The following is a 12,436-nucleotide window of genomic DNA, read 5'->3' on the forward strand; positions in this document are numbered from 1 at the left end:
GAGTTTATCATACGAGAAATCATCATTAATGGATGTTCTTTCTGGTTCAAGGTTCTCAAGTCTAGAGAGATGGTCTGCTACTACGTTTTCAGTTCCTTTCTTGTCCTTGATTTCTAAGTCGAATTCTTGTAGTAACAAGATCCATCTTAGGAGTCTAGGTTTAGCATCCTTTTTTGTTAAAAGGTACCTGATAGCAGCGTGATCAGTGTAAACTATTATTTTGGCTCCTACCAGGTAAGAACGAAATTTATCTAGCGCAAATACCACTGCTAGGAGTTCTTTCTCGGTTGTGGCATAATTCATCTGCGCTTCATCCAGGGTTCTGCTAGCGTAATATATAACGTGAAGCTTTTTATCCTTTCTTTGTCCTAAAACAGCACCTACAGCATAATCACTGGCATCGCACATTATTTCGAATGGTTCATTCCAGTCTGGTGTCTGCATAATGGGTGCGGAGATCAATGCTTGTTTAAGAGTTTGAAATGCTTTTAGACAGTTATCGTCGAATATGAATTCAGCATCTTTCATCAACAGTCCGGTTAAGGGTTTAGTTATCTTAGAGAAGTCTTTGATGAATCGTCGGTAAAAACCGGCGTGTCCTAAAAAGCTTCGTACTTCTCTCACAGTTCTTGGGGGTTGAAGATTTTCGATTACCTCTATTTTGGCTTTGTCTACTTCAATTCCTCTGTTCGAGATGATGTGTCCTAAAACAATGCCTTCTTGTACCATAAAGTGGCACTTTTCCCAATTAAGTACTAAGTTTACTTTTACACATCGTTCCAGAACTCTTTCCAGGTTTTCAAGGCATTCTTCGAAACTTTGTCCGTATACAGAAAAGTCATCCATAAATACTTCCATGATGTTTTCGAGAAAGTCGGCGAATATTGCCATCATGCATCTTTGAAAAGTTGCAGGGGCATTACACAGACCAAACGGCATTCGTCTATACGCGAAGGTACCAAAAGGGCCTGTGAATGTTGTCTTTTCTTGGTCATCAGGGTGAATTGGTATTTGAAAGAAGCCTGAATAACCGTCTAAATAACAGAAATGTGAATGTTTAGCTAATCGTTCTAACATCTGGTCAATGAATGGTAAAGGGAAATGATCTTTTCGGGTTGCTTTGTTTAGTTTCCTATAATCAATGCACATTCTCCATCCCGATTCGATTCGTTTAGTTATAGTTTCTCCTTTTTCGTTTTCAATAACGGTTATGCCTCCTTTCTTTGGTACAACGTGTACAGGACTAACCCATTTGCTATCAGATATAGGATATATAATACCTGCTTCTAATAACTTGGTTATTTCTTTCTTTACTACCTCACTTAGGATCGGATTTAGTCTTCTCTGGTGTTCCCTAGAGGTTTTACAGTCTTCTTCTAACATGATGCGGTGCATACAAATAGAAGGGCTTATTCCTTTGAGATCGGTGATGTGGTATCCTAGTGCGGTTGGATATCTTCTTAAGATATGTAGGAGTTTTTCTGTTTCGAGTCTTCCTAGATCTGCATTAACTATCACAGGTCGTTCAAGTTCTAAGTCTAGGAATTCATATCTCAGATTTTTGGGAAGTGTTTTCAAATCAGGGGTTGGTTTGTTAAGACACTGCGTAGGATCCGGTGTTATTGCTAAGCATTGTTTAGATTTGTCCTCTAAAAGATAGTCTGATGATTTGTCTTCTCCTGACTCTGCTTCTTTTATGCATTCATCGATGATATCCATGAAATAACATGTATCTTCTATTGCAGGTGCTTTCAAGAATTGGGAAAGAATGAATTCAATTTTCTCTTCACCTACTTCGAAGGTGAGTCGTCCTCGTTTTACGTCTATGATTGCACCGGCAGTTGCTAAGAATGGTCTTCCTAGTATAATAGGTGTCGTATCATCTTCTCTAATGTCCATAATTGTGAAGTCAGTGGGAATGTAAAACTGACCTATGCGTACGGGAACGTTTTCAAGGATTCCTACAGGATATTTGATGGAACGATCTGCTAATTGCACAGACATTTTGGTCGGTCTTAATTCTCCCATTTCCAGTTTCTTACATATGGATAAAGGCATAACGCTAATTCCGGCTCCTAAATCGCATAAGGCTTTGTCGATGACAAATTTTCCTATGTGACAGGGTATAGAGAAACTACCCGGATCCTTGAGTTTAGGGGGCATGTTTTGGATTATAGCGCTACATTCGGCAGGGAGTGTAACGGTTTCGCTATCCTCAAGTTTCCTCTTATTAGAAAGAATTTCTTTTAAGAATTTAGCATATGAGGGCATCTGCGTAATAGCTTCGGTAAACGGAATTGTAACGTTTAATTGTTTAAGGAGATCAACAAATTTTCTAAATTGGCCTACATCTTTGGTTTTAACAAGCCTTTGAGGGTAAGGTATAGGTGGTTTGTAAGGTGGTGGAGGTACATAAGGTTCCTTCTTTTCTAGGGTTTCCTTATTACTCTCTTCCTTTTCCTTAGGTTCACTTTCCTCAGTAGATTTCTTAGGGTTTTGGTTTTCTATCCTTGGGTCAGACGGTCCTTCCACTTCCGTTCCACTTCTCAATATAATTGCATGAGCTTGGCTTCTCGGATTGGGTTGGGGCTGTCCAGGGAATGTACCAGTTGGTGCAGCAGTAGGTGCTTGTTGTTGAGCTACTTGAGATATTTGCGTTTCCAGCATTTTGTTATGGGTAGCCAGGGCATCTACTTTGCTTGCTAGTTGTTTAAGTTGTTCGCCAGTGTGTATGTTCTGGTTTAAGAAATCTTTATTGGTTTGTTGTTGGGAAGCTATAAAGTTTTCCATCATGATTTCCAAGTTGGATTTTCTAGGGGTATTATTGTTAGGATTCGGTTTCTGATATCCCGGAGGTATAGATGGGGCTTGATTTGGAGACTGTCCAGGTGCGTATAAAGCATTATTACTCTTATATGAGAAGTTTGGATGGTTCTTCCAATTTGGGTTATAGGTATTCGAATAGGGGCTTCCTTGAGCATAGTTTACTTGCTCTGTTTGGATTCCAGTCAAGAGTTGACATTCCGCAGGAGTGTGGCCTTGGATTCCACAGACCTCGCAATTCTGAGTTATAGCAACCACGGCTGCTATAGGCGATACGTTTAAACTTTCAATCTTCTGGACCAAAGCATCCACTTTTGCATTAACGTGATCAAGGTTACTTATCTCGTACATGCCAGTTTTCGGTTGAGGTTTTTCCACATTCGTTCGTTCGGTTCCCCACTGATAGTGGTTTTGGGCCATGCTCTCGATAAGCTGGTAAGCATCAGCATAAGGTTTATTCATTAGTGCACCACCTGCAGCGGCGTCTATTGTTAACCTTGTGTTGTATAAGAGACCATTATAAAATGTGTGAATTACTAACCAGTCTTCCAAACCATGGTGTGGGCAAAGTCTCATCATGTCTTTGTATCTTTCCCATGCTTCGAAAAGAGACTCGTTGTCTTTCTGTTTAAATCCGTTTATCTGGGCTCTTAACATAGCTGTTTTGCTTGGCGGAAAATATCGGGCAAGAAAAACTTTCTTCAACTCGTTCCATGTGGTGACTGAGTTGGAAGGAAGAGATTGAAGCCATCTTCTAGCGCTATCTCTTAATGAGAAAGGAAAAAGACGAAGTCGAATTGCCTCTGAAGTGACACCATTAGCTTTAACAGTATCAGCGTATTGGACAAATACGGATAAATGAAGGTTTGGATCTTCGGTAGGATTTCCAGAGAATTGGTTCTGTTGCACAGCCTGCAACAACGAAGGTTTAAGTTCAAAGTTGTTTGCTTCGATTGCGGGCGGAGCAATACTTGAATGCGGTTCATCTTGCGATGGAGCGGCGTAATCTCTAAGAGCACGAGCTGGTTCTGCCATCTCGGTTAAAGAAGGAAAATCTTTGAGATCAGGAAGGTCTATAGGAGGGAGATTGTTTTCAGCACGATATTCCCGAATTCGTCGTAAGACTCGGAGATATAGTTCGATATCGTTGTTCGTAAATAGAGCGGTTCGCCTTGAGAGCGAGTGCGTGGCATACAAATCAACGAAAGAAAGAAAATAGAAGAAAAAGAAACCTTAGTCTCTACAGCGTAACGGAAGAGTTACGATATCGATTGAATAAAAGTCCCCGGCAACGGCGCCAAAAACTTGATCGCTCGACTGGGTGAGTCGAGAATGGGATACAAACTGCAAGTGCACAGTTCTATCGCGTAGTTTTAAAAGATATCGATCCCACAGGGACTTATGAATCGATATACCGTTATCTAAGGTTACTACGTAAATCTAAGGTGAAAATGTTTGATTGTTTGGGAAAAACTAAGAGCTAAACTAATATCTAGATTAAATATTAATAAGACGGATATCGGTATGTAGTTCGTCAAAACTAGGGAATCAAGTCTTTGTCGGTTTCTTAGTTGTAAAATGAATCGTTTCGGTTAACTTTATTGGTTAAAGGTTCTATCTCAAACTCTCGCTCTGTTGAATAAACCATGATTTTATATTAATGTTGCTGTCACTTATAATTAAGTCAAAAACCATATTTTGAAAACGATAAAGTTGCGGAAACTCTTTTTAAGAAAATACTGACCGTTTTAAACACCCTTATCTCAAACTCTCGCTCTGTTGACTTAGGTTATATAATTAAATCCAAATGCTTAACTCTCGTCCTCACATTCAATCTTTAAAAATACTTTTTGGAAAAGGTCAGAATTTAATTAACTCTAAAACTTGCTCTCGCCCTGATCTAGAATTAATGCCTAACTTACACTGTCCAGTTAAAATCTCAAACTCTCGCTCTATTGATTTTAACTTCTTTATGTCTTTTACTTTTGTAAAAAATCTTGTCATTAAACCTGTAAGTTGAAACCGTAAAAAGATTGATTTTGATTTTAAGTTTAGATAGACCGACTCAGTCTTGATCCCTTATTCTGCTTACTTTACATACCGATACCTAGGCAAATTAGCCAGACATGCTAAATAAATAAGAACTTATATCATGCATAAACAGACTCATTCCAGGCAGATAATATAGATAAATAATAAAACAAAATATTAAATAACGATTAAAGAACCTGAATGCGTAATACAATGGTCTTGAACACTCCACCACAAGCCGGTAGGATTTTTTCTTGGATTCTTCAATTAAACAGTAAATTAAATCAAGGAAATAAAACTGGAATATAACGTAAGGTTAAATCCAGTATAAAGTTGCACAATAGTTTCCGGTGTAGAAACTATTATGCGAAAAAAATATCTAAAAGTTAAAATTGGAAAGGTAAATTTGCAAAGGGAAAAAAGAATGTAAAGCTTGCAAAAGAAATAAATAAAATAAACAATGCTAAGTGCTGGAAAGGAAAAAATAAGCAAAAGGCGTGAAAAGAAAATTTGGCAGAGCTTCGGCAATGTGAGCGTGGAAAAACCGGTCCTTTGAAACTTCCCAATTAGCTGCTATTTATACAGCTGCTGGTGTAACTACTTTTCAAGGGTTTCCGTGTGCGTGGTCTCGTTCCGAGGGTTAAGCGTGCGTGGAAGTAGGCTTCAACGTGGTCAGTTGAGTTCCTTGCGCCAAAAATATAGAGGACTGGTGTGACGTTCGTCATACCATGTGTGACGCTCGTCACAGGAGTGCTTTTAGTGTGACGCTCGTCACAACCCTTGTGACGCCCGTCACAGTCATAACGCGCACTTTCTTTGGGCTGGGCTTGGTCTTTGTTATTTGTTTCCTTTTTATTCCTTTTTACACCTCCTTTTCTTCCCTTTTTCACTTTTGCTTCAAAATGGATACCTGACATAAATAGCAAGGAAATACTGCATAATATCTGGTAAAATGAGATAAACTAAAGTAAATGATAATATAATCTAATTGAATTAAGTCTTAAAATGTGATATAATTTCGTGTTATCAACCTCCCCCTCCAACTCCTTTTTAGAAAGGAGGGCGGCGTCCAGAGACTCTTGTAGGGACTTCTCCACAAAGGTGATCTTTGTATCCTTGTCCATCATATCCACTAGCTTATCCTCATAGGTCTCTTTGTCTTTCCACAAGGGCTTCAGTAACCTATGGCTTTCATTATAATCATCCACATATTTTTGGAGTTTTGCCTTCATCTCTTTCTCAGCCTAATCTCGCCTCTTTCGATCGACATGCTCTAGCATTAGCGTCCTCAGCAAAATGTTTTCCTTCATGCTTATAACTGTAGGACACGACTTAGTTTTGAGGCTATGATATTCACGGGGGAATTCCTTGGAGAAAGGGAGATGAGAACTCATAAATTGGAAGGTATGAAAGTCGACATCACTCCACAAAGTTGGAGAATGCGACGGAGCCTCGCCCTTAAGCACCCTTACTATAGCAGGGGAGACGTTACCGGTAGCCTGTGAGGAGTCCTTCTTCAACCTCTAGGCCTTCACACTGGGCGATCAGGGAGTTGGGTCCTCAACTTGTCTTTTTCTCCCTTTGATGATAAAGCCTTCTAGGTGACTATGGGGGTTAACAGTTTTCTCGCGAGCAGTCTGGATCTTCTCCCATCTTTTCCTCTACAAAAATCCTCACCATCTAATATGCAAAAAAAAATCATAGTGGTCATATGTTCTATTTGAAAGTTCTTATAAAATAAACATGCTATCCAAAACCTACTTAGGTCATTAGCAAGAAAATCGTCGCCTTTCAGCCACAGAGAAATTATTATGTGTGTGTCCATGACCTCGAACTTCCCTAGGAGGCGAATTATCCTCGCATCTTCGAGGGTAAGGTATTTACGCTCATATTCCAAAATCAACATGGGCTCATCCGTCTAGGCCAAAGGGAAAGGGGGCATCATCAGCCATTAACACTACGCGAGAACCCTCTCGCCCCTTCACGCAGGAAAACATTTCTCTCCATTTTTTGTAGTGGTTGGAGTGAGGCGTAAAAGAGGATTTCCCGGGTAGACCGCCTAAAGACACCCAATCACTTTTCATAGGTATGGTAGCATAAAATGAGAAAAAACTCTTACACTAGGAGAAACCTCCAGCTCTTCACAGACCATCTCAAAGGCTCTAATAAAACCTCAATTGTTGGGGAACTACTAGGAGGATGCAACATTAAGAACCCTTAGAGCCTCCATGACTAAAGGGGAAAATGGAAAGATAACCCTTATATCCTTGAAGAGGGGGAGGTATAAGTAGAAATAAGGGGATGGAAGATCAGAAGAGACGGGCATGATCACTCTCTTTAGTGGTGAACAAGCCACTAGGATAACCATTTTTTTGTCTTTTAAGGAAGAAACCCCCATTTATATTCAGAAAGAAAGGATATGTTTGTTAGAGGTATAGTAAGTCACAATGTCCTTGGCGTCCTTAGGCATGACAAAAGGAGGGGGCATCATCTTTTTGTTCCTAGGAAAACATAAGAACAAAAAGAAATAACCACCACTGTCGCAGTCGTCAAAGGGGATGGATATGATCCTCAAAACCTACATATATACACTAACCTAAACCCTATTTCAAACATTTTTTTTACAAATCCCAACTCATAACTACTACATAAGGAAGTGAGACAAAAAGAAATCCATACCTGGGAAGGTTATGAACAAACAATTAGGGAGGTGTAGTGAAACTATGCAGGTCAAAAGATCTTACAGAAATTATGGAAGAAAAATAGAGCAAAGGAAATGAAAGATGAGATTTTATAAGCAAGGTAAACCATAATAACCCATTTAGACTCCCCCAAAATTAAAAAAAAAACTCAACACGCTCATGGCACTAGCGTTTAGGGTCTAAAAAAATAGGTCAATGTTACTTTCATTAAATGGTAGTAAGAATGACTATCTGAATGACCGGTTGACATTCCCAACTGACATCCTGGTAAATCATAAGACATATGGAAAAAGGGTGGTGACTTATCCCCAATTAGGGGGCTTTACGCCAAAGAATGGACTCACCTCCCAATACAAAGGCTGCCTTCAACTGAGGGACTCACTACCTACTAAAAGGACAATCTTTAGTTGAGGGAATCGTCTTAAGCCGAGGGACTCACCTTTCATCTAAAGGGCCATGCCCCAAAATCTTGAACCTACCACTTATCAAAAGTCTCGCCCTAGACTGCGGGGAGGAACTAGAAAGAAGACTTAAAATAGTTTATCTTTTACAAGCTCTCGTGCTTGAGGGACTATGTAGTGTTGTATTTATAAAAATCCCCAAACAAGGGCGACGCGAGGGTTCTCTCCCCATGAAGTGACGCTCGACGCTACCTCTATAGTATGAAGGATTAAAAGACATGTGTGTAGTGATATTATCTCCCCATCAGGTAAGCATATTGATTCATACCACAACTTCTTGAAAAATAGGTAGTCAACAACCTCCCTCGGTCAAAAGGGAAGAGTTTCCACCTCCTAGGGTTTCCTAAACCCTAGGCCGAAATACCTCTATAAATATTTCTCCCCTAACAAAAGAAAAGGATATCTCGTAACTTACACAAAATACCTAAAGTTACACACTTGTATACAGAGTCTCTCACCTCACGTGAGCAGGCCTCTCATATCACTATAAATACTATAATGCCCCCATACAAGGCTTCTCTCCGCCGCAGGCAAGCCTTTATTACACTAAACTGTTATAAACCTACTAAGGCCTCTGAGTATCTCATACCCTTACAGGGATACCATGTGTAACACCTCATTTTTTAAATTAACTTATTTTGTTGACTTTTATGTTCTTAAATGATTTATAGGAGTGTTATATATATTTTTATGGGGTTGTATGAGGTGGGGTAGAATTTATATGAATTCTCACTATTTTCCATTAATTAAAAATAATAGAAAATTGAGTAAATTATGAAATAGGGAGTTATGGAGTAGAAAGTGGTATTATGAGATAAGTGGCGGGACAAGGTGGAAGAAATCAAAATATGAGGGGAGAAAATAGAAATACTAATAATTGAAATTAGGTTTTTGTTTAAAAGAAAAATAAGGAGAAAATGTTGGGAGAGAAAAACAGAGTATATGAAAGTAGTGCAATGAGGCAAAAGCGAAAAACCTAGGAGAGCACAAGTTAGAGAAATTCATAGCCAAAACTGGGATTTTTGATGGAGAATTAACGTAGGGGAACGGGAATTACGCATCTATGGATTTAATTGCATGAAGGGTAGAAACGGGTTTTCACTCTCTTATTTTTTTTCTATCATGTTTTCTCCATTGTTGGGTTTTGTGTGTTTTAGAGAAGGTTAATGTAAGAACATATCTCAATTATTGTAATCTAAGTGAAATCTGTGTTCTAAATCATATTGAAATTCGCGCATGATTTGAATATGTAAATTTGGATGTTGATCTTCATGTTAATATGATTTGGTATATTGAACATATTGATGAAATTGTGATAGATTGATAAATTAGGTGATTAACCTGTGAGTAATTGATATGATAAACATGGTATAAATTGAATATGTTGAATCTTGCGCAATTTGGGTGTTATGGAATCAAAATTAGAGCTTTGAAAGGGCTCCAATGGCAGAAAACGTAGTTCTGAATTCTTCCACAACTAATGAATAAACTTTGTTAATATGTGGTAGAGGTTCCATCAACAAAACTTGAGTTCTCACAACAGACCAGTTAAAAACTGCATAACTTGATCTTCATGTCCATATGCACGAATATTCGGCATGACTAAGCATCTGCACTGATGCACACATAAACACATAGAAAATGGACGATGTTCATTGGGTTCTTCCCATAAACCTTTTGACTCAATGAAATAGTACATAACATACTTAGATGTTTGTTTCAAACTACTGATCGATGATCGGAGATTGAAAATACGAATACAGTCAGCTTTTGAAAATTGTTCTTTCAGGCTAGTCCATACATCGATGACATTAACATGAAATACGATGGTAGATGCAATTTTCTCATAAACATAATTTAACAACCAAGAATGGATCAAGTAATTTCACTTTTCCCATTGATTGCGATTGAGGTCGTGATGAGAAGGAATATCAAATGTTCCATCGACGAATTGAAGCTTGTCCTTCGCACCTAAAGCTCGCATCATGGATTTATTCCATGCAAGATAATTGGATCCATTTAACTTTGGCGAAATGCATACAGAATTTGGACCTTCGTTATGATGAATATAGTAGTGTGAATCGATGTCAGCTTGCTGATCTGGTGGAGCAATGCACAGAGGCATGGTTGTGTAGTGGATGTGGATCGGAAATGATGAATGAATCAAGAATTATGATGAAAGAAATCAGTGCAATGAAGAAGAAAGGAGTAGCAACACCAATACTTATATGAAAACTCATTGATGAAGTGATGAAGAAGATGAAAAACAAATCAACAAATCAAGAATTGTTCTTGATAAATGAGACAAAGAAGAAACAATTCAACATTAAAATGAGGAGAATGCAACTAGAATATTCTAACTGATACCATATTATGAATAACCTTATTCTTCATGATTCAACTATTTTCATTATCTTTGGATAGTAAATTGCAATTGATACTTATAGTGCAAATAATGTCCATTATTCTTACAATACACAAACACTTATTGTATTATTTTCTCTAACTAATCTAACCACCATAACTAATAGTTAATTAGTATTGTTAATTCATCATGCTAAATTGGTTTTTTCATGTTGCTTGTATTTAAAGAAATCTCATCTTATAACAAACTGATTATTTATTTTACATAATATTTGCATAGTTAATCTTTAAATAATGTCTTCTTTATACTTTTTGTCATCAGTAACCGAAAATACAAGGCATAACATTAGTTCATATTTTCATGTCTAAAGGGCACAAATGTCACATTTTCATGTTTTAAAATTCCAGTTAGCACCTTGAAGCAAGTGTGAGACCTTTGGACTAGATATTTTTGAAATAACACGCGGGAGAAAGAAAATAAAGAGAAAAAATATCAGATTAACATAATATTTTATATTTATGAAGAAATTAAATTCAACACCAATAATAGAAAGCCATATTGACATGAAGAAATCAATACGCAAATGATTCCCACGCCACAATTATTTCACCTAAACCTAAGACTTTTAGGAGAGGTCTAGGAAGATGTATATATCTGGTTACTATTATAAATAAAATAAAATAAAAAAATTTATTAAATAAATAATGTATTTGGATATTGTTATATAGCAGTACATCAAATATTCAATTAATCTAAAAATAATTATTGTTTATAATAGTGACTAAATGATATAACAATTTAGAGATATGTCAAAATTCGAAAATGAAAATAGACAAAAATAATCCTAACTATTTACTCTGTCTCAAAATAAAAGGTTTTTAAAGTTGTTGCATATAAATTAAGAAAAGTAATGATAGAATATTAAATATAACAATTTTATAAAACTGTCCTTAATTATTATTGGTGTCATAAATATATAGTATGATGTAATAGTTTAAAAGTAAGGTAGATAATATGTATTAAGAGTAAAATTGATAAAAATTAATTAATATACTACTGAAAATTTAAAAAGACATTTTTTATTTTAGTTAGTTTATTTTGGAACATAGGCAGTATAAATTTCATAGCATTCCCAAACATTAAAGCACGACCTAACGAGAATCAACAATATCAAACTTTACGGTCTCATTTGGACGACAATCCAAACTCATATCATTTTTATAAGGATTAAGGGGAGTCAATCTTATTTAGATTAAAAATATTTGTAAGAAAATACACGTAGAAACCAAACATGACAATCCAAACTCATATCATTTTTATAAGGATTAAGGGGAATCAATCTTATTTAGATTAAAAATATTTGCAAGAAAATACACGTAGAAACCAAACTTTCAGACGATTTTCTAGGAACACACTGTAACAACCCGTATAATATATATCTAGAATAATATCATACAAGTGTTAAATTTTGGTACTGTCACAACATAAGTGCTTAATGGCATCAATATATATACATGTCCAAACTAAAACATCAATGGAACATGTCATACAATAATGCCTAAACAATAAAAATCTAAGAACTATGTACAATATCTTCATTGCACACCACTCCACAGCGGAAGATTATAATAAACAGCAACCCTTGAAACATCCATAATAGTTTCTCTTAGATCCAACCTGTAAAGAATACCTGAAAAATAACAACAATGATGGGATGAGATAATAATCTCAGTGAGTTCTCCTATCCTATGGGTCCACTCGGCTCTACAGGGTTCTAATCAATGTTCAACTCATATCCAACTCAAGTCAACAAGGGAACGAAGACTTGAGCGATGGGGGACTATCTCGCAATTGTATGGCAGCATGCATCTGAGTTCTCATAACTCAACCACGATCATTATTCAGATCACGAAACATCAATTCCCGATCGGACTTACGTCTAAGCCAGCCTCGGTTCATGCATGCTCGTATGATTCGACTTTCGCGGTGGATATCAGGTTCCCCTATGGGAATCTAACCCACTTTTAAGAACCATCACCCATATGGGACTCTAA

General features: G+C 37.0%; 1 pseudogene; it reads left to right on the plus strand.

Moving 5' to 3' along the window:
- The first annotated feature begins 3,373 nt into the window (after positions 1–3,373).
- Positions 3,374–3,473, plus strand: LOC127116378 (uncharacterized; annotated as a pseudogene).
- Positions 3,474–12,436: the final 8,963 nt, after the last annotated feature.

The sequence above is a fragment of the Lathyrus oleraceus genome, chromosome 1, assembly GCF_024323335.1.
Source record: "Lathyrus oleraceus cultivar Zhongwan6 chromosome 1, CAAS_Psat_ZW6_1.0, whole genome shotgun sequence".
Classification (NCBI taxonomy): domain Eukaryota; kingdom Viridiplantae; phylum Streptophyta; class Magnoliopsida; order Fabales; family Fabaceae; genus Lathyrus; species Lathyrus oleraceus.